At 36.1% G+C, this 24785-nt stretch overlaps 1 pseudogene; it reads right to left on the bottom strand.

Moving 5' to 3' along the window:
* Nucleotides 1–21931: 21931 nt before the first annotated feature.
* On the bottom strand, nt 21932–24529 carry LOC149180169 (putative methyltransferase At1g29790; annotated as a pseudogene).
* Between the last annotated feature and the right edge of the window lie 256 nt (nt 24530–24785).

The raw sequence follows: 24785 nt of genomic DNA, 5'->3' as shown, positions 1-24785 counted from the left end.
AGATAGTAAGATAGTTTTCCAAAAGCTCCTAATACTTGACAAGACAGCATAGATCCTTAGGGAACATGTTAGACTAGGGATTTCCTTTTTGCAAGTTGAGAGGCCTCGGAAAAAAGAACCAATTCTTGAGAGAGAAATTTAGTTTTAGAAAAGTTTACTTAGAATAACTTACACTCACAACTTAATAAGAATTAGAACCATGGTTCACATTCATTCCACAGGTAAATGTATGCAAGAAAATTGCTTCATTGAGGGTGAAACCTAATGATACATGGAAAGGAAATCAACTAAAAATAAAAGATAGAACAAGGCATCAGAGCATAGAAGCAGCAGAACAAGGCAACATAATAGGACAAAAGGGAACATTTCAGATTAGGAGTTTAAATCATGTACAAATTATAAAATTATGTTCATGATATGGTTAAATTTTGGTTTCCCAAGGTATGTATAGCCCCACATCTCACAAACATCAAACCAAAAGACACTGAAACAAAATAAAACGTTCTGGGGAGATAGTAACATAGTATTCCAAATTTTTTCTAATACCTGACAAATCAAGATAGATCACAATGGAACATGTTAGACTAGGAGTTTCTTTTATGAATATTGAGAGCCAATTCTTATGAGAGAATACTAGTGTTAGATAATTTTACTTAGAATAACTTAAACTCACAACTTAATAAGCATTAGAGCCATGGTTCAAATATGTTCCACAGGTAAATGTTTGCAAGAAAATTGTTTCATTCAGGCTGAGACCTAATGATACATGGAAAGGAAATAAACTAAAAATAAAAAATAGATTATTCTTTATCTTAGGGTGTCGTTTTGTCTTTTAGCATCATAATCATGAACCAAATTATAATAAAAATGGACACACCAATTCGAAAGTAGAAAAAGAGTTATCTCAAATAGGTCAACAGTACAAAGAAGGGATAACCATTTTTAGAGCAGGGAAAATTTGGACAAGCTTAGGAGTGGGATAGGAAAGGCTAGATCATGTATTCTTTATAGTAAAACAAAATAATGTGTGGTGAAAAATTGAATTGAAGTCTACAAACTTTGATATATTTAAATAGAAACCAGGAATGCATAATTCTTCCACAACTTCCTTTGAATCCTAAAGAGAATACCTTGTAATCAAGATCATAGAACAACGTCAAAAATTGAAAATGCAACAAAAACAAGACGATCTTATCCTAATTCTTTTATGGTCTCACAATTCCAATGAGTCTAAATGGATATCATAAAGGAAAGCTCGTTGCATATGTATTGCAAACCCCAGAAAGTCCTTAAGGTACTAAAGATCCAATTATTGGACCTCAAGGCAAACAAAGTAAGGATAAGCATTTTGTTCTCAAATGTTAATGAATCAAGGCAAGACAGAATGAATGGAAAATATTTCATCCTCAAAACTTGAAATTCAATGACTCTATGCTGTTTAGCATCACCAATAATCTTTGCAAGAACATTTCCTTCCACGAAATGATGGAAACAGATTGCATCCCTCACAATAATTTCTCTACCCAAAAGCTTGGAAATTGAATTGACACATGGTTGCAATCACCACAGACATGAATATTTTTTGTTATTCTTATGGTTGTTTTAGGGTCTACGTTGAGAATCCAAAAAGAAATCTCCAAACTATCGCTATCGCTGCAAAGGACACTTATCTTCTCTCCCTCCTGGATATCATGCAACACAAATTTTGTGTCAATAATATAACTTGCTTCCTTCATCTATTCTTGTAACTTTCCAAGAATTACATAAATTTCTTTTGATTGTGGGTGTGATTTATCTCCTACAAAAAAAGCACGAGTCTTGTTCTTCCCCTCAATCCAGATCCATCCAGGAGTGTTATTCACTCCCCTCTCTTTCATCATTGTTCTCACTTTTTCAAAACCACTCCACCTTCCAGATGCAACATATATATCTGAAAAAGTATATAATATCCAAAATTTTCAGGTTCTATCTCAAGCAGATGTTCTACAACTATTTCTCCTAGCTCAATGTTGTGATGTATTTTGCAAGCACTAAGCAAGCCCCCCCACACACCAGCATCAGGGTTAAATGACATAATTTTTATCAATTCATACACATCATCCAATTTTCCATCTCATCCAAGAATGTTAACCAAGCATGCTTAATGCTCTAATTTGGGCATTATATGATATTAATATCTAGTGGCCTATAGAAGAAAAGAATTGCAACCCTTCATCAACTAGACCTGCATGGCTTCATGCAAACAGGATTGCAATGAAGGTCACATAATCTGGCTCTGTTCCCACCTTCTGCATTTTATAAAATATGTCAAGGGCATTCTCACTGTATCCAAGGATTTTGTAGCTTGCAGTCATTACATTCCCCAAAAATAGAACCCTAAAAGTCATAGACTGAAGAAAAAACATAAAAAAAACAAAAAGGAATGTTTTGGGGAGAGATAGTAACATAGTATTCAAAAAGTTCTTAAAACCTAACTGGATAGAACAAGTCAAAAGGGAACGTTTCAGATCAAGAGTTTAAATCATGGGTAATTTATAAAAGTATGTCCTTGCTAAGGTTAGATTATGAGTTCCCAAGGTATGTACAACCCCATATCTCACAGACAAAAAACCATAAGATACTCGAAACAAAATCAAATATTCTGGGGAGATAGTAACATAGTATTCCAAAAGTTCCTAATACTTGACAAGACATGACAGATCATTAGGGAACATGTTAGACTAGGAGATTCTTTCTTGCATATTGAGAGGCCTCGAACAAAAGAACTAATTCTTGTGAGAGAACATTAGTTTTAGAAAAGTTTACTTAGAATAACTTAAACTCACAACTTAATAAGCATTAGAACCATGGTTCAAATCTGTTCCACAGGTAAATGTTTGCAAGAAAATTGCTTCATTGAGGGTGAAACCTAAATTGCTTCATTGAAGGTGAAAACTAATGATACATGGAAAGGAAATCAACTAAAAATAAAAGATAAAGCAAGTCATCAGAGCATAGCAGCAATAGAACAAGGCAACATAATAGGAAAAAAATGTAGCGTTTCAGATTAGGAGTTTAAATCATGCATAATTTATAAATGGTTAGATTATGACTTCCCAAGGTATGTACAACCCCACATCTCACAGAAAATAAACTAGAGGATACCCAAAACAAAATCAAACGTTCTGGGGAGATAATAACATAGTGTTCCAAAAGTTCCTAATACCTGAAAAAATAGGACGGATCATAAGGGAACATGTTAGACTAGGAGTTTCTTTACTAAATACTAAGAGGCCTGGAAAAAAAGAACCAATTCTTGTGAGAGAACATTAGTTTTAGAAAAAATTACTTAGAGTAACTTAAACTCACAACTTAATAAGCATTAAAACCATGGTTCAAATCTTTTCCATAGGTAAATTTTTGCAAGCAAGTTGCTTCATTTAAGTTGAAACCTAATGATACATGGAAAGGAAATCAACTAAAAATAAAATATAGAACAAGGCATCAGAGCATGGCAACAACAGAACAAGGAAACAAAATAGGTGAAAATGGAACGTTTCATATTAGGAGTTTAAATCACGCGTAATTATAAAAGTATGTTCATGCTATGGTTAGATTATGAGTTCCCAAGTTATGTACAACCCCACATCTCACAGACAACAAACCACAGGATCCGTGAAACTAAATCAAATGTTCTCGGGAGATAGTAACATAGTATTCCAAAAGTTCCTAATACCTGGCAAGGCAGGATAGATCATAAGGGGACTTGTTAGACTAGGAGTTTCTTTTCTGAATACTAAGTACCAATTCTTGTGAGAGAACAACAGTTTTAGAAATTTTTACTTAGAATGACTTAAACTCACAACTTAATAAGCATTAGAAACATGGTTCAAATCTGTTCCATAGGTAAATGTTTGCAAGAAAATTGCTTCATTCAAGATGAAACCTAATGATACATGGAAAGGAAGTCAACTAAAAATAAAATATATAACAAGGAATTAGAGCACAATAATGATAGAACAAGGCATCAGAGCATCACACAGGGAAATCTCGCTATCTTTATAATGCAGTATACGAGACATAGTTAGTAGCTCAGAGGAACTACCTTTCATGTTCGGGTTGATCTTGACGCCTTGCAATTCTTTCTCGTAATAGATAACTACCAATGCACAATTGTAATACGTTGTCCTACGAAGCTATGGTTAACAACACTTCAAGAAATGGAAATCTTTGTATCAAAACTTAACGTGCAACAAAGTAAGAAATCAATGTTAGGGAGGGTTTTGAACCGGTATCAATCAGATTTACAAATGCATGAGAGAGCACCACCACAAACCTCACAGCAGAAAGGGGTAAACAAACTCTGTTTATACATAGCCAAATTCATTCATGCATGTATTACATAAACACAAAGCTTATTCATTGCACAGTTGGGCAAATATAGTAACAGTTAATAACAAAGCATGTTACATAACAAGACAAAAAACCTATAAACCATAAGATACATTAGAACTCAAAATGAAATAGGGGCCAAAAATAATCTCCTTTATTCCTTCTTTGCAAAACTTCATTACACAAGGGTTGCAAACACACTTACACAACATATTCAGTCACCAAAGTCCATGCGCCTTGCAATTCTTACTCGCATTAGAAAGCACAACTATAATATGGCAACAATTGTTTAGGAGGTATCATGAAGTCTTAGTAGCAGTGGAAACCAAACGAGAGAAATTACGAAGATAATTTGAGGGAAAGATGGAACCCTCAAATTAAAATATGTTGTTTGATAATTAAGTTGACATTAAATAGTTGATCAATTCAATTGACACTAAACAATTCATCCAATCAAACAGTTGATCCAGTGGATTATGAATCATGACAGAGTAAAACTCGGTTGACCTGTGCGCTGATGAGGATCTTGATAAAGGGTAGGTTTCATTTTTAGACAACAGGAGAGATGTCAACGCAAAAGCAAAAGGGTAGACAATGGTTGGCCTAACCATTTTTAAGAAGGAAACACATATTGTAATATCCATATAAAGTAACATAATTGTATATTAACTTTAAAGAAAGAGTAATAAAAAAACCTTACATTTTAGTAAGATGTATAACTCTTATATATATACTTTTTAATATTTCAATACACTTAAATAAACTATTTGAATATTTATACTAACTAATTTATTTCCAAATCAATTCCATATATATAATAAATTTCATATATATATATAGAGAGAGAGAGAGAAAGTGAAGATGGGTGAAGTGTTCGCCCCAAAGGTTGAGCATCTTAATGAGAAAAACCCAAAGAACCCTTCAAAAACGAGTCCCAAAAAAGTTATCGGTTAAGGATAACTACCACAACTGGGCAAATACAAATTCCTATGGGAGCTTACAACTCACCATACTTAGCCCTATCAACTTAATTATTATTATTAATAATTATAAATAGAATTAATATATAAATTATATATTTATACAGTTAAAAGTAGAAATACATGTAACAAGAAAAAACATAATAAGGCGAATACATAATGATACTTGTGGGCCTGAAATTTGATGGTCAAAAGTCTCTAGAATCTTGCCACTTTTTCCTCGAAAAAATTGAGGAGCGCTTAAATCTTCTTTTTAACAGTAGAAATGGATTCAAAACTATCAAAATCCCATGGGCACCGAAAATCTTGAAGCTTGACAATTGTAACTTGGATTTCCAAAAAACTTCGCTTGTTTTTAACAAAATTATGTGAGAATTTCTATTGTTTGGGAAAATTTGAAGTCTAGTTAGACTAAGCTATATTTGTGTACTGAAATTTTTTTTGGAGTTGTCTATAAGTGAGACTTTTTGGAGTTTCCAGTGGATTTGTGGCCAAAATCTAGAGAAAAATTATGGATTTGTGTTGTTTAAACTGAGTTTTTGACTACATATATGGATTAAGCACCTTGAAAACCATTGGGGCACTTGGATTGTGAAAAATTCACAAGTCAAACTTGTAATTTCAATGAATCATTATAAGATTCTAGACAAATTAGATTGAGAAAATAAATTCTAGACAATTCAAATTTTTTTAATTAAATAAAAAATATAAATATAAATCTCAAACTTTTTTTTAATCGTAATTATTACTAAAATTATTCAATCTAAATTAAATCTTTACCGTCCACTGGATAATTGAAATAAACTTTAAAAATACTATTTTTGAATAAACACATCTATTAACGTAAAATAAAATTCAAAATGAAATTTTATATACAAAATTCTTAAAAATTAAAATGTAACTTCCAACTTACTTTTGAAACAAAGAATAACAAAACGATTGAATGTTTTGAAAAAAACAAAACTCAATATTATAACTTAATAACTTAATTAAAAAAGGGAGCGCTTTGAGTCACGGATATACCGTATTATCCATGACACCATGTGCTTCACATAAATATAAGCCGTGGTCTACTCAGTTCTCAAATTTGTTTATAAGTTCATGGAAACTTTTGCAAGATTTTAATAAAATTTAGTAAGAATTTTTGTAAATTTAAGTTTTTATTTATTTATTTTTTAGGGGGCTAGTCCGCCGAAGAAGTTTTATATTAAGTCCAATTGTACAATATTTATATATACATCAACAGTCACATCAGTCACATTTACTCCGATATATAGTTGCACTTTGATAATCGTGCAAAATCACATTAACGGGAATCGATTGCGGGCGGGGTGCGAGAAAGCCAACAACCCCTCAAAATTTTGAGTATCTGGGTTTTTAATAATGTTTTCGGCATAAAAAACTCATTCATTCTTTAAAAAAAATGACGATCAAAACACATCTATAAATTTAAAAGCTAGGTAAACGACCTACATGGTCTCTTGCTAGACACATTATGAGAAACGGACCCATTTATTCACATCTCCTCTATCCATATCATCACTGGTTATTACTCCATATTTTCACAACTCATGGCGTGCAACATTTGGTCAAACCTACCATTCTCGAGGACAGACATCATGAAAGTTTTGACAGTCGATATGTCAGGGGTCCCACACTCTTAGTGTTGCAAGTCAGCGTGTTTTGCACTTGTTATCGATTTTAACTATGTTAAACTAGCATTTGCACCTTATGTTGCAAAGGAAACGTCGTAAGGCATAGAGTGGGGAAGAATAGAGACATGTATAGAGTGGGGAAGAATAGCATACAGTGGGGAAGAATAGGGACATATGAATGGACATTGTTGAAAGCAAGGGTGGATGATAATGAGTTACAATTGCAATAGTTAGTTATGTGTATTTTGAAAATGAATATTTTGTAAATAATAATAGTTTGTGGAAGAATTTAAAAAGTATGCCATCAACTACACAATTGATATCTACAGAAATAGAAGGCTAGAAAACAAGAATTTTAATTTATAAGATCCAATTCACATGGTTGGTCAACATGTAGAAACCCCTTGTGGCATCACTCTATCCAAGTGGGGAATAATAATATGACAGTGGAATCACTATTGTGAATATGCAGAGACATAATACTATGGCATGCTTATAGATCGTTGTTGGCAGACTAAGGCAACAAATTGGTCAAGTAATAATCCTCAAAAGGGCCAATATACTGGGACTCTCCATTCAACTAGGTATTACCACCTATATTTTATCTTGATTTAAGTATATTTCCAGTAACAATTCACCAAACCATAGTCAGCCTATGCGATGAAACAATATCACCAAAAGTTCAAACTAAGCATGTTACCAATAAAAATGTTGTCTAAACCTATAAACAATCTTAATCATCCACTTCTACCTGCCTTCTTAGTAGTAGGTCTTTACCAACAGGTGTGTAATTAAGTTGTTTCTCATCTTTTATCAGCTACCAAGTTTGACAGAAAAAGAAGTGCAAATTTCCTGCCTCCACTATCTAACAGATCTGCTAATTTCTAAATCATTCAAAACTTGAACAGGGCCAATATATTGAAATAACATTTCCTTTGCTCGAAATTGTTTCAATCTATGATTGTTTATATAATCGTCTTACAACTTGTATATTTTTATAGAGTAGTGTGGTTTCCTAGCATGCTTGTGTATGAAATTAGGTCCAAGATAAATGGCAGGAATTTGATTGATTTTAACGTTTGAGCATTTTCAAAGCATTTCAGATTCAGCTAAATAAAATACTTAGCTTGTTGTTTGTCTACTTTACAGTTTCCAACAGCAAACAGAATTTACTTTTATACTGGAGTCTAGCCTTGAACTCTTAAATAGAACTCTACACATGTATCCTTTCTATTAAGAGTGCTGATTTTTGTCTGTTCATTTTCTTTTCGACTGTGACTGATGCTTGTTCAAAACAATGTTGTCAGACTGTTTTCGGACTCCTGAATCTTGCCAAGTCCACTGAGTCTCTGCTGAAAAGAGTAACTCCTAGACACTCTTCTATCATAATCCCCACTTGCCAGACTCCTCTGAAACTTGCCAACACAAATTCTGAGTATTTTTTTTTCTCTTTGCCAAGTCTGAAAGATTCTGCTGAGTCTTCCTGAGTCACAGCCCAGCCAAGTCTTAGAAGAGTCCAAGTCTGACAACATTGGTTTGAAACAATTTCTTTTTCAAGTCAGGTCAACACATCTTCCTGTCCTTCCCACAATATTTATGTATGTGTCCATGCGTGTAGGATGTGTATGTGGATCTATTGCCCACTTTATTTCGTTTGAGTGACTCAATCATTGTTAAGATGAACTTTACAACAAACCAGTTTGTAAGTGAGGTGGCATGAACATACCTCTCCACAAAAAAACTGAACTCTTGTTCAATACAAAAGTTGTTTCATCTATGGAATGAAAATTTTGTTTGATACTACCAGATTCAAACTGGATCGAGAGAAGTTTTTGTCTAATGTTTATTGAGAGTAAAATTAGTCTTTTAACTAGATGTTCTGTATAGGCAATTGTTAAAAATGGTCAACTAAGGTCAAATTCCACTATGGACGGCTCCTTTGTAAGAGATGATGATGGCATTGGATTCCTCTTCTCGAGAGGACCAATTTTGACCTAAAGCACGATGGATTCTGACAGGCAGAAATGTTGATCCAAGTGGATGTTGGTGGCCACCCACCTATCCCATTTGGACCCCCACAACTGTCTCTTTCAGTTTTTCTGTTTCCTTAATTATAGCACAGTTTACTATTTTTAGCAGTTTTTCGGGTCCTAAACTTCCGGAGCCGTTTTGAGGCCCTAAACGACGTTTTTTTGGAAATCCACCGCCAAAATCATCTTTTTCGTCGTAGTCCTCGGAGAGATCTTTCCAACGGGCTATCATGCGCGTCAAACGGAGATAGTATGACCAATTCGCGACCCCGGGAAGTTGATGTACCAACTTACCCAAAAACGGGGCCCACAATTTGGCGTTTCATCTTCTAGGGTTAGGTTTTGGAATGTGAACGGTTTTCCATTGTTTCTCAACAATAAATAGGCCCTCGAGCCTCATTGTAACACAGTTTTTGGAGAACAGTTCAGAGGCATGTAGCCGACACATCTCTTCTCAAAGATAAGCTACCATCGCCCTAGTTGGGTTATTTCCATTTCTATTTGTAAGCATATTTCCGTGTTTTATAGTAATGAAATGAAGTATTATTTCCGCTGCATATTTGTCTTTATGGTTACCTATGTATTTTATTGCATTCCTGTTTAAATCCGGATCAAATGTATATTTGAAGTCAAGCCCATAATGTTGTTTTGGTCAAGGTCAGCCCCACAGTCATGTAGGCTCATGAAGCCCAAAAGACATAACCTTTGACCCACATTGAATTGTATAAATATAAGATGAGTTCACTCCATTTTGGCATCATCACATATGATTTTGTCTTTCCTCTCATGATGGATTCGACTTTCTTTGAGAAACTATCTCTCTCCCATACATGAAAATTTTTGGAGGACGGATTTCCTGTGATTTTCTGCGGTTGACTTTTCCAGTACACAGAGTAGCATTGACTAGGCACTTTGACCAACTGTTTGACCGCAACTTTGATGGATTATTACTCTGCCAGCTAGGCCGCACTTGTGAGAAGAGGAACTGAGCACAAAATGAGGTGTTTGACCACAGGTCTAAGGCAGGTTTAACCGCAAACTATTGATCAAGTTTTGACCAGACTTTTGAAGGTTGCCTTGACTGCATTTTGACTACCTAGAGAGGGTGAATTTCTCTCTTCTTTTACTGAATAAATTGGGCTGATTTTGACTGAGCTGTTAACCGTTGACTACTGACTGGTTAGGATAGCTTTGACTATTGTTGACTCCTGCATATGTGACTTTGACTTTTGGACATTTGATTGGGATCATCTATGGCAAGTCAATATATTGAGTTTGACTAATGTATCATTGTACTTATGGATTTCTCTCTCTGTGAACATTTGATATTATCAAGAAGAAAAGATCTGTGGGTTTTCCCCCTTGTCGGGTTTTGCCTTGGCTTTAAGTCTAAATCATGGTGTCCTCTTGTCATGGCTTGTCTTTTGCATTTATGTTTGATGTTTTTTCATTAGTTATTGTCATGTGATAATGGTCAACGCGATTGCTAATGGTTTAAGGAAATTAATAATGGGCTAATGGATTAATGAAGTAACTGACCTCTGACCTAAGCAAAGAACATGTTAACTCAAAAATTAACATTGTATTAGAGCTAGCTGAGGTCAAGCCCAAGCAAGAGGAGGAATGCAATCTCAAGAGATGAAGCAGTGGACTGTTAATGTGTTTGAAGTATCTTGTTGCAAGCCTTAGAAAACATGAGAGGTCTCGAAAAATAATACAAGTCTAGGTATATGCAAGAGTTGGGCTAAATAGCTCATGAAGGCCATTAATCAAATCTGAAGATGCTAAAGTCCTCCTTCAGCAGCTAAACCACATGTCATGATAAGAAGTCAATGAAGAGTTTTGTTTTAAGAATTTGTTGATCCGAGTCCAGTCTTCTCATTGGATAAAGTAGTCAACAGTATGTTTGAAGATCTGATCCCTTTGGCACCTCTACATAAAAATTCTGAAGCTAGTAGTGCTTCCATCCAGTCACCTGTGCTCAGATAAATTCAAGTCTTGTAAACAAAGATGTCCAACAAGAAAATTTGTTGAGGATCAAATAAGTGACTCTAGGGATACATATATTTATTTGGATTTGATCAATGAATTAAAGAGAGTCCTATGGAGCAATGAAGAATTGAGTTGTTGGCCTAGTTCTCTGAACCATTAAGAAGGAGCCAAGTGTTCCTATTGTTCTGAGCACAAGAAATAATAAAGGCCTGCTATGCAATGGAGCTATCTCTCTTTTACATTCTCGGCATAAGTATGCTTTTGGATAAGTCTTTTGAAAAGAATTTTATTCTCCTAAGAGGCCAAGAAAAGTGCAAGTACACAAGAATATGCCAAAGGTCATTTCATGAAGCCAACCTTGGAGAAAGGATTACTCTGTTCTCGATCTTGTGGTATGGAGGCAGAAATGTTATGGCTCGGTGAACTCTGTCTTATATTCTTTGTCGCTCTTCAATTCAGACAGTGAATCTGACCTATTCATGCCTCTTTGTTCTCTGAGTTATTGAAGAGAAAAAGTTTTGTTAGTGTCGATTGTTTTATCTAAGAAGATGCCTACTTATTCCTTGTGCTTGTAATAAGGCCAAGAAGCCTATGTCAGATAAAGCACTGCTATATACTATCATGCTCTGTGAATTTGGCTGACCAGTATAGGTCATTGGGGCTGTGATTTCTTGATCTCCGGGCTATAAAAGAAGAAAGGTGGATGACTTCTCATTCCACATATTTGTAAGGAAGTGGAGAATATTTTAAAGGACAGTTCTAAGGCCCTTCATAATTTAAGGAAGTCGAGATTTTGTATGCATATATTTGCAAGCCTTGAAAAGACAATCAGTGGGCATCCTATGTCATCTATATTAGTAAAATCAAGGAACCCTATTTTGTGTATTGAAGAAGAGGCCAAGTCCTTATCACTATTACAAGCGCATCTATATATATATATATCTATATATATATATCTATATATATATATATATATATCTATATATATATATCTATATATATATATATATATATATATATATATATATATATATATATATATATATATATATATATATATATATATATATATATATATATATATATATATATATATATATATATACAAGTGTTAAAAGCCTGTTCCATTCAAGCCAACTTGCAAATCAATAAGGAATATATATTCATTTCTTTGAAACCTTCATAAGACGTGCTCTGAAGCCAATAAAAATAGAGGATGCAGTTATGAGAAGGGATGGTCCCTTTAGAAATCTATCTGAAAATGATTTTTGAAGAATAGTAAGAGCCCTCCATAATGTCATTATCTAGCAGTTGATGTGATTTTGTTGAGAAGGTTCAGTGGCAGCCCTCCATGTGATCCTATTTTTTTCTAGCAGCTGAAGAAAAGGAAGTTCATCCAAGAAAAATATGCAGCTCCTTTGTGTTGGCACCATTGGATAAGGGTGACAGTACCCTTGGAAGTCTGGAAGGTATAAGAAGTGTGAGGCATTTTGGAGCAGACCCCTGTAGCAGTCTGTATGAACATAAAATCAGAGTTATGGTATCTCTCAAGGTGCCTCATGAAGAACACATTGGAAGAAGGATGTGCATGGCTGATCCTATGTCTTGGCGAGCACGATGAGCAGAGGGAACTGTGAGGACCTTGATTTTGACATCTTGATTAGGTCATTGGGCACTTTGATGCGTTGAGCCAGGATCTTATGAAAGACGGTCTTATGAATATGGATGCCTGGATGCGAAGGACCCCTCCTCATCATGGATTGGGTAATTTAATGCATATTACCCATTTAATGCAGTAATTTAATTTTTTTAGGTACTTTTGATATGCTATTTGCGGAGGTAATATTTCAATGTTCTTACAATAGGAAAGTCCTCCTTCAGCAACTAAACCACGTTTCATGATAAGAAGCCAATGAAGAGTTTTGTTTTAAGAATTTGTTGATTTGAGTCCAATCTTCTCATTGGAGAAAGCAGTCAACAGTATGTTTGAACATCTGATCCCTTTGGCACCTCTACATCAGAATTCTGAAGCTAGCAGTCCTTCCATCCAGTCACCTGTGCTCACATAAATTCAAGTCTTGTAAACAAAGATGTCCAACAAGCAAATTTGTTGAGAATCAAATAAGTGACTCTAGGGATACATATATTTATTTTGATTTGATCAATGAATTAAGGGCATAAGTATGCTTTTGGATAAGTCTTTTGAAAAGAACTTTATTCTCCTAAGAGGCCAAGAAAAGTGCAAGAACACAAGAATATGCCAAAGGTCATTTCATGAAGCCAACCTTGGAGAAAGGATTACTCTGTTCTCGATCTTGTGGTATGGAGGCAGAAATGTTATGGCTTGGTGAACTCTGTCTTATATTCTCTCTCGCTCTTCAATTCAGACAGTGAATCCGACCTATTCATGCCTCTTTGTTCTCTGAGTTATTGAAGAGAAAAAGTTTTGTTAATGTCGATTGTTTTATCTAAGAAGATGCCTACTTATTCCTTGTGCTTGTAACAAGGCCAAGAAGCCTATGTCACATAAAGCATTGCTATATACTATCATGCTCTGTGAATTTGGCCGACCAATATAGGTCATTGGGGCTGTGATTTCTTGATCTCTGGGCTATAAAAGAAGAAAGGTGGTGGACTTCTCATTCCACATATTTGTAAGGAAGCAGAGAATATTTTAAAGGACAGTTCTAAAGCCCTTCATAATTTAAGGAAGTCGAGATTTTGTATGAATATATTTGCAAGCCTTGAAAAGACAATCAGTGGGCATCCTATGTCATCTATATTAGTAAAATCAAGGAACCCTATTTTGTGTATTGAAGAAGAGGCCAAGTCCTTATCACTGTTACAAGCGCATATATATATATATATATATATATACATATACTAGTGTTAAAAGCCTGTTCCATTCAAGCCAACTTGCAAATCAATAAGGAATATATATTCATGTCTTTGAAACCTTTATAAGAGGTGCCCTGAAGCCAATAAAAATAGACGATGTAGTTATGAGAAGCGATGGTCTCTTTAGACATCAATCTGAAAATGATTTTTGAAGAATAGTAAAAGCCCTCCATAATGTCATTATCTAGAAGTTGATGTGATTTTGTTGAGAAAGTTTAGTGGCAGCGCTCCATGTGATCCTATTTTTTTCTAGCAGCTGAAGCATAGGAAGTTCATCCAAGAAAAATATGCAGCTCCTTTGTGTTGGCACCATTGGATAAGGGTGAAAGTACCCTTGGAAGTCTGGAAGATAGAAGAAGTGCGAGGTACTTTGGAGCAGACCCCTGTAGTAGCCTGTACGAACATAAAATCAGAGGTATGGTATCTCTCAAGGTGCCTCATGAAGAAAACATTGGAAGAAGGATGTGCATGGCTGATCCTATGTCTTGGCGAGCACGATGAGCAGAGGGAACTGCGAGGACCCTGATTTTGGCATCTTTATTAGGTCATTGGGCACTTTGATGCGTTGAGCCAGGATCTTATGAAAGACAGCCTTATGAATATGGATGCCTGGATGCGAAGGACCCCTCCTCATCATGGATTGGGTAATTTAATGCATATTACCCATTTAATGCAGTAATTTATTTTTATTAGGTACTTTTGATATGCTATTTTCGGAGGTAATATTTCAATGTTCTTACAATAGGAAAGTCCTCCTTCAACAGCTAAACCACGTGTCATGATAAGAAGTCAATGAAGAGTTTTGTTTTAAGAATTTGTTGATATGAGTCCAATCTTCTCATTGGATAAAGCAGTCAACAGTATGTTTGAAGATCTGATCCCTTTGGCACCTCTGCATCAAAATTCTGAAGCTAGCAGTCCTTCCATCCAGTCACCTGTGCTCACATAAATTCAAGTCTTGTAAACAAAGATGTCCAACAAGCAAATTTGTTGAGGATCGAATAAGTGACTCTAGGGATACATATATTTATTTGGATTTGATCAATGAATTAAAGAGAGTCCTATGGAGCAATGAAGAACCGAGTTGTTGGCCTAGTTCTCTGAACCATTAAGAAGGAGCCAAGTGTTCCTATTGTTCTGAGCACAAGAAACAATAAAGGTCTGCTATGCAATGGAGCTATCTCTCTTGTACATTCTCGGCATAAGTATGCTTTTGGATAAGTCTTTTGAAAAGAACTTTATTCTCCTAAGAGGCCAAAAAAGTGCAAGAACACAAGAATATGCCAAAGGTCATTTCATGAAGCCAACCGTGGAGAAAGGATTACTCTGTTCTCGATCTTGTGGTATGGAGGCAGAAATGTTATGGCTCGGTGAACTCTGTCTTATATTTTCTCTCGCTCTTCAATTCAAACAGTGAATCCGACCTATTCATGCCTCTTTGTTCTCTGAGTTATTGAAGAGAAACAGTTTTGTTAATGTCGATTGTTTTATCTAAGAAGATGCCTACTTATTCCTTGTGCTTGTAATAAGGCCAAGAAGCCTATGTCACATAAAGCACTGCTATATACTATCATGCTCTGTGAATTTGGCCAACCAGTATAGGTCATCGGGGCTGTGATTTCTTGATCTCCGGGCTATAAAAGAAGAAAGGTGGTGGACTTCTGATTCCACATATTTGTAAGGAAGCGAAGAATCTTTTAAAGGACAGTTCTAAGGCCCTTCATAATTTAAGGAAGTCAAGATTTTGTATGCATATATTTGCAAGCCTTGAAAAGACAATCAGTGGGCATCCTATGTCATCTATATTAGTAAAATCAAGGAACCCTATTTTGTGTATTGAAGAAGAGGCCAAGTCCTTATCACTGTTACAAGCGCATATATATATATATATATATATATATATATATATATATATATATATATATATATATATATATACATATACATATACAAGTGTTAAAAGCCTGTTCCATTCAAGCCAACTTGGAAATCAATAAGGAATATATATTCATGTCGTTGAAACCTTCATAAGAGGTGCCCTGAAGCCATTAAAAATAGAGGATGCAGTTATGAGAAGGGATGGTCCCTTTAGACATCAATCTGAAAATGATTTTTGAAGAATAGTAAAAGCCCTCCATAATGTCATTATCTAGCAGTTGATGTGATTTTGTTGAGAAGGTTTAGTGGCAGCACTCCATGTGATCCTATTTTTGTTTAGTAGCTGGAGCAAAGGAAGTTCATCCAAGAAAAGTATGCAGCTCCTTTGTGTTGGCACCATTGGATAAGGGCGACAGTACCATTGGAAGTCTGGAAGATAGAAGAAATGCGAGGCACTTTGGAGTAGACCCCTGTAGCAGCCTGTATGAACATAAAATCAGAGGTATTGTATCTCTCAAGGTGCCTCATGAAGAACACATTGGAAGAAGGATGTGCATGGCTGATTCTATTTCTTGGCGAGCACGATGAGCAGAGGGAACTGTGAGGACCCTGATTTTGGCATCTTGATTAGGTCATTGGGCACTTTGATGCGTTGATCTAGGATCTTATGAAAGACGGTCTTATGAATATGGATGCCTGGATGCGAGGGACCCCTCCTCATCATGGATTGGGTAATTTAATGCATATTACCCATTTAATGCAGTAATTTATTTTTTTTAGGTACTTTTTATAAAAAAAATCAAAAGAAGTGCGAGGCACTTTGGAGCAGACCTCTGTAGCAGCCTGTATGAACATAAAATCAGAGGTATGGTATCTCTCAAGGTGCCTCATGAAGAACACATTGGAAGAAGGATGTCCATGGTTGATCCTATGTCTTGGCGAGCACGATGAGCAGAGGAACTGTGAGGACCCTGATTTTGGCATCTTTATTAGGTCATTGGGTACTTTGATGCGTTGAGCCAGGATCTTATGAAAGATGGTCTTATGAATATGGATGCCTGGATGCGAAGGACCCCTCCTCATCATGCATTGGGTAATTTAATGCATATTACCCATTTAATGCAGTAATTTAATTTTTTTAGGTACTTCTGATATGCTATTTGCGGAGGTAATATTTCAATGTTCTTACAATAGGAAAGTCCTCCTTCAGTAGCTAAACCACGTGTCATGATAAGAAGTCAATGAAGAGTTTTGTTTTAAGAATTTGTTGATCTGAGTCCAATCTTCTCATTGGATAAAGCAGTCAATAGTATGTTTGAAGATCTGATCCCTTTGGCACCTCTGCATTAGAATTCTGAAGCTAGCAGTCCTTCCATCCAGTCACCTGTGCTCACATAAATTCAAGTCTTGTAAACAAGGATGTCCAACAAGCAAATTTGTTGAGGATCAAATAAGTGACTCTAGGGATACATATATTTATTTGGATTTGATCAATGAATTAAAGAGAGTCCTATGGATCAATGAGGAACTGAGTTGTTGGCCTAGTTCTCTGAACCATTAAGAAGGAGCCAAGTGTTCCTATTGTTCTGAGCACAAGAAACAATAAAGGCTTGCTATGCAATGGAGCTATCTCTCTTTTACATTCTCGCCATAAGTATGCTTTTGGATAAGTCTTTTGAAAGGAACTTTATTCTCCTAAGAGGCCAAGAAAAGTGCAAGAACACAAGAATATGCCAAAGGTCATTTCATGAAGCCAACCTTGGGGAAAGGATTACTCTGTTCTCGATATTGTGGTATGGAGGCAGAAATGTTATGGCTCAGTGAAATCTGTCTTATATTCTCTCTCGCTCTTCAATTCAGACAGTGAATCCGACCTATTCATGCCTCTTTGTTCTCTGAGTTATTGAAGAGAAAAAGTTTTGTTAATGTTGATTGTTTTATCTAAGAAGATGCCTACTTATTCCTTGTGCTTGTAATAAGGCCAAGAAGCCTATGTCACATAAAGAACTACTATATACTATTATGCTCTGTGAATTTGGCTGACCAGTATAGGTCATTGGGGTTGTGATTTCTTGATCTCCGGGCTGTAAAAGAAGAAAGGTGGTGGACTTCTCATTCCACATATTTGTAAGGAAGCGGAGAATGTTTTAAAGGACAGTTCTAGGGCCCTTCATAGTTTAAGGAAGGCAAGATTTTGTATGCATATATTTGCAAGCCTTGAAAAGACAATCAGTGGGTATCCTATGTCATCTATAATAGTAAAATCAAGGAACCCTATTTTGTGTATTGAAGAAGAGGCCAAGTCCTTATCACTGTTACAAGCGCATATCTCTCTCTCTCTCTCTCTCTCTCTCTCTCTCTCTCTCTTTCTATATATATATATATATATATATATATATATATATATATATATATATATATATATATATATATATATATATATACAAGTGTTAAAATCCTGTTCCATTCTAACCAACTTGCAAATCAATAAGGAATATATATTCATGTCTTTGAAACCTTCATAAGAGGTGCCCTGAAGCCAATAAAAATAAAGGATGCAGTTATGAGAAGGGATGGTCCCTTTAGACATCAATCTGAAAATGATTTTTGAAGAATAGTAAAAGCCCTCCATAATGTCATTATCTAGCAGTTGATGTGATTTTGTTGAGAAGGTTTAGTGGCAGCACTCCATGTGATCCTATTTTTGTCTAGCAGCTGGAGCAAAGGAAGTTCATCCAAGAAAAGTATGCAGCTCCTTTGTGTTGGCACCATTGGATAAGGGTGACAGTTCCCTTGGAAGTCTGGAAGATAGAAGAAGTGCGAGGCACTTTGGAGCAGAGCCCTGTAGCAACCTGTATGAACATAAAATTAGACGTCTGGTATCTCTCAAGGTGCCTCATGAAGAACACATTGGAAGAAGGATGTGTATGGCTGATCCTATGTCTTGGCGAGCACGATGAGAAGAGGGAACTGTGAGGACCCTGATTTTGGCATCTTGATTAGGTCATTAGGTACTTTGATGCATTGAGCCAGGATCTTATGAAAGACGGTCTTATGAATATGGATGCCTGGATGCGAAGGACCCCTCCTCATCATGGATTGGGTAATTTAATGCATATTACCCATTTAATGCAGTAATTTAATTTTTTTAGGTACTTTTGATAAACAAAATCAAAAGAAGTGCGAGGCACTTTGGAGCAGACCCCTGTAGCAGCCTGTATGAACATAAAATCAGAGGTATGGTATCTCTCAAGGTGCCTCATGAAGAACACATTGGAAGAAGGATGTGCATGGCTGATCCTATGTCTTGGCGAGCACAATGAGCAGAGGGAACAGTGAGGACCTTGATTTTGGCATCTTTATTAGGTCATTGGGCACTTTGATGCGTTGAGCCAGGATCTTATGAAAGACGGTCTTATGAATATGGATGCCTGGATGCGAAGGACCCCTCCTCATCATGGATTGGGTAATTTAATGCATAATACTCATTTAATGTAGTAATTTAATTTTTTTAGGTACTTTTGATATGCTATTTACGGAGGTAATAATTCAATTTTCTTACAATAGGAAAGTCCTCCTTCAGTAGCTAAACCATGTGTCATGATAAGAAGTCAATGAAGAGTTTTGTTTTAAGAATTTGTTGATTTGAGTCCAATCTTCTCATTGGATAAAGCAGTCAACAATATGTTTGAAGATCTGATCCCTTTGGCACCTCTGCATCAGAATTATGAAGCTAGCAGTCCTTCCATCCAGTCACCTGTGCTCACATAAATTCAAGTCTTGTAAACAAGGATGTCCAACAAGCAAATTTGTTGAGGATCAAATAAGTGACTCTAGGGATACATATATTTATTTGGATTTGATCAATGAAGTAAAGAGAGTCCTATGGAGCAATGAAGAAACGAGTTGTTGGCCTAGTTCTCTGAACCATTAAGAAGGAGCCAAGTGTTCCTATTGTTCTGAGCACAAGAAACAATAAAGGCCTGCTATGCAATGGAGTTATCTCTCTTTTACATTCTGGGCATAAGTATGCTTTTGGATAAGTCTTTTGAAAAGAAATTTATTCTCCTAAGAGGCCAAGAAAAGTGCAAGAACACAAGAATATGCCAAAGGTCATTAAATGAAGCCAACCTTGGAGAGAGGATTACTCTGTTCTCGATCTTGTGGTATGGAGGCAGAAATGTTATGGCTCGGTGAAATCTGTCTTATATTCTCTCTCGCTCTTCAATTCAGACAGTGAATCCGACCTATTCATGCCTCTTTGTTCTCTGAGTTATTGAAGAGAAACAGTTTTGTTAATGTCGATTGTTTTATCTAAGAAGATGCTTACTTATTCCTTGTGCTTGTAATAAGGCCAAGAAGCCTATGTCACATAAAGCACTGCTATATACTATCATGCTCTGTGAATTTGGCCGACCAGTATAGGTCATCGGGGCTGTGATTTCTTGATCTCCGGGCTATAAAAGAATAAAGGTGGTGGACTTCTAATTCCACATATTTGTAAGGAAGCGGAGAATCTTTTAAAGGACGGTTCTAAGGCCCTTCATAATTTAAGGAAGTCAAGATTTTGTATGCATATATTTCCAAGCCTTGATAAGATAATCAGTGGGCATCCTATGTCATCTATATTAGTAAAATCAAGGAACCCTATTTTGTGTATTGAAGAAGAGGCCAAGTCCTTATCACTGTTACAAGTGCATATATATGCATATATATATCTATATATATATATATATATATATATATATATATATATATATATATATATATATATATATATATATATACAAGTGTTAAAAACCCGTTCCATTCAAGCCAACTTGCAAATCAATAAGGAATATATATTCATGTCTTTGAAACCTTCATAAGAGGTGCCCTGAAGCCAATAAAAATAGAGGATGCAGTTATGAGAAGGGATGGTCCCTTCAAACATCAATCTGAAAATGATTTTTGAAGAATAGTAAAAGCCCTCCATACTGTCATTATCTAGAAGTTGATGTGATTTTGTTGAGAAGGTTTAGTGGCAGCCCTCCATGTGATCCTATTTTTGTCTAGCAGCTGAAGCAAAGGAAGTTCATCCAAGAAAAGTATGTAGCTCCTTTGTGTTGGCACCATTGGATAAGGGTGACAATACCCTTGGAAGTCTGGAAGATAGAAGAAGTGCGAGGCACTTTGGAGCAGACCCCTGTAGCAGCCTGTACGAACATAAAATTAGAGGTATGGTATCTCTCAAGGTGCCTCATGAAGAACACATTGGAAGAAGGATGTGCATGGCTGATCCTATGTCTTGGTGAGCACGATGAGCAGAGGGAACTGTGAGGACCCTGATTTTGGCATCTTGATTAGGTCATTGGGAACTTTGATGCGTTGAGCCAAGATCTTATGAAAGATGGTCTTATGAATATGGATGCCTGGATGCGAAGGACCCCTCCTCATCATGGATTGGGTAATTTAATTCATATTACCCATTTAATGTAGTAATTTAATTTTTTTTAGGTACTTTTGATAAATAAAATCAAAAGTGTATCAATTTACCTTCTGATCATCTTTGAAATGATAAACAAAATCAAAAGTGTATCAATTTCAAATCTCTCACATGTTTTTGCAGGTTCTTCTCAGAACCCTCACCTAACAAAGAGTTTGGAGACAGTACACAAATTCTACATTTCACAGCCATAAAAATAACACGATTTTACTATATACCGTATCTGCTTGTTATTCCATCTGTAATTCAATCTCGATGAATTCCAGATAATTTGCAGTTTCTCCATTGTAGTCAAAACCTACTAAACATGGCCATTGAATTTCAGCCCTTGACCATTACAGACGAACCATCCACATTTTTTCAAAAATCAATGAAAACCATGGCACACTAGAAAATCCAGAAATTCAAATTGCAGATCTGTTTTATATATTAATATGAATATGAAAATCTTGGAGCCCTAAATCAAACCCAGATACCTGAACCATACACTGAAAGTGGTAAATATCTTAAAAACACGCAAGGGCATCATATATATTCCCATAATTGAAAATTAAAATACATTACAGAGAGAAATGTTTATTTGTTTTAAGTTAAGGGACCTTAAGCCCATGAAACTTAAAACTTCATCTACAAGTAGCCTGCTCACTGCCTCTTAAGTGGCTTCTCCAAGACAATAGAGATATACATTTCTTTGAGCTCGGGCCCTCTATCCAACATAGGGGCAACAGACCATTTCAGCTTCTTATACCCTAGCTGCTCAATCATGGGCACATAGATCTTCAGCTGATCCTTTATGCAGAAAAAGTGATCTAGCCAGAACAGGCCTCCAGGCCTCAGAATCCTGTAGATATCATAGAGTACAAATTCCAGCAGCTGTGTGGGAATCCAATTGCTCAAGACATGCATAGAATGAAAAATGTCCAAAGTATTTTCAAAGAATGGTAGCCTCTGTGTTATAGTGATATACATGGGAATAACCCCTCTGGAGGCAATGAAACTGTTGAAGGGCCCGTTCAAGTTCATGGAAGTCGTAATAATTGTTACATTCCGCTCCCTCATTCTCACGGTGAAAGTTCCTGTTCCTCCTCCGATGTCCAACCCAATTCGAATTGTCTTCTTCTTCAGATTCAAGACCTCGTCGACAGAGTAATCCATGGAGCCACCGCCATTTACCCACCTGGTTTTCTCCCGGCCTTGAAGATCGAAGCATTCTTTGCAATCTAGTATTTTCTCTGAATGAGGCACGAGTAATTCTTGCAAGAATATGAAGTCCAGACGACACTGGAATCACTGGAAGCTCGGCGCACAGATGTCTGAGCGCATATATATATATATATATATATATATATATATATATATATATATATATCTATATATATACAAGTGTTAAAAGCCTGTTCCATTCAAGCCAACTTGCAAATCAATAAGGAATATATATTCATGTCTTTGAAACCTTCATAAGAGGTGTCCTGAAGCCAATAAAAATAGAGGATGTAGTTATGAGAAGGGATGGTCCCTTTATACATCAATCTGAAAATGATTTTTGAAGAATAGTAAAAGCCCTCTATAATGTCATTATCTAGCAGTTGATGTGATTTTGTTGAGAAGGTTTAGTGGCAGCCCTCCATGTGATCCTATTTTTGTCTAGCAGCTGAAGCAAAGGAAGTTCATCCAAGAAAAGTATGCAGCTCCTTTGTGTTGGCACCATTGGATAAGGGTAACAATACCCTTGGAAGTCTGGAAAATAGAAGAAGTGCGAGGCACTTTGGAGCAGACCCTTGTAGCAGCCTGTATGAACATAAAATTAGAGGTATGGTATCTCTCAAGGTGCCTCATGAAGAACACATTGGAAGAAGGATGTGCATGGTTGATCCTATGTCTTGGCGAGCACGATGAGTAGAGGGAACTGTGAGGACCCTGATTTTGGCATCTTGATTAGGTCATTGGGCACTTTGATGCGTTGAGCCAGGATCTTATGAAAGACGGTCTTATGAATATGGATGCCTGGATGCGGAGGACCCCTCCTCATCATGGATTGGGTAATTTAATGCATATTACCCATTTAATGCAGTAATTTAATTTTTTTAGGTACTTTTGATAAACAAAATCAAAAGTGTATCAATCTACCTTCAGAGCATCTTTGAAAAGTTTCCCTGATAAACAAAATCAAAAGTGTATCAATTTCAGATCTCTCACATGTTTCTACAGGTTCTTATCAGAACCCTCACCTAACAAAGAGTTTGGAAACAGTACACAAATTCTACATTTCACAGCCATAAAAAAAACGTGATTTTACTATATATTGTATCTGCTTGTTATTCCATTCATAATTCAATCTTGATGACTTCCATATACTTTGCAGTTTCACCATTACAATCAAAACCTACTAAACATGGCCATTGAATTTCAGCCCTTGACCATTACAGACGAACCATCCACATTTTTTCAAAAATCAATGAAAACCATGGCACGGTAGAAAATCTAGAAATTAAAATTGCAAATCTATTTTATATATTAATATGAATATGAAAATCTTGGAGCCCTAAATCAAACCCAGATACATGAACCATACACTGAAAGTGGCAAATATCTTAAAAGTAGGCAAGGGCATCATATATATTCCCATAATTGAAAATTAAAATACATTACAGAGAGAAATGTCTATTTGTTTTAAGTTAAGGGACCTTAAGCCCATGAAACTTAAAACTGCATCTACAAGTAGCCTGCTCATTGCCTCTTAAGTGGCTTCTCCAAGATAGCAGAGATATACATTTCTTTGAGCTCGGGCCCTCTATCCAACTTAGGGGCAATAGACCATTTCAGCTTCTTATACCCTAGCTGCTCAATCATGGGCACATAGATCTTCAGCTGATCCTTTATGCAGAAAAAATGATCTAGCCAGAACAGGCCTCCAGGCCTCAGAATCCTATAGATATCCTAGAGTACAAATTCCAGTAGCTGTGTGGGAATCCAATTGCTCAAGACATGCATAAAATGAACAATGTCCAAAGTATTTTCAAAGAATGGCAGCCTCTATGTTATAGTGATATACATGGGAATAACCCCTCTGGAGGCAATGAAACTGTTGAAGGGCCCGTTCAAGTTCATGGAAGTCGTAATAATTGTTACATTCCGCTCCCTCATTCTCACGATGAAAGTTCCTGTTCCTCCTCCGATGTCCAACCCAATTCGAATTGTCTTCTTCTTCAGATTCAAGACCTCGTCGACAGAGTAATCCATGGAGCCACCGCCATTTACCCACCTGGTTTTCTCCTGGCCTTGAAGATCGAAGCAGTCTTTGCAGTTTGGTATTTTCTCTGAATGAGGCACGAGTAATTCTTGCAAGAATATGCAGTCCAGACGACACTGGAATCACTGGAAGCTCGGCGCACAGATGTCAAGTAGAAAGTGAAACGTTTTTTTAAGGTTTTCTAATGTTTTAAAACATTTTTTATTAAATCAAACAGTTGATTTTTGTTCAATCGTCTAACAAAAG

The sequence above is a fragment of the Pinus tabuliformis genome, chromosome 3_2 (genome assembly GCF_031772625.1).
Source record: "Pinus tabuliformis cultivar Carrire ecotype Pingquan chromosome 3_2, CPIR1, whole genome shotgun sequence".
NCBI classification, from domain to species: domain Eukaryota; kingdom Viridiplantae; phylum Streptophyta; class Pinopsida; order Pinales; family Pinaceae; genus Pinus; species Pinus tabuliformis.
This window is presented reverse-complemented; position numbering and strand designations above follow the sequence as displayed.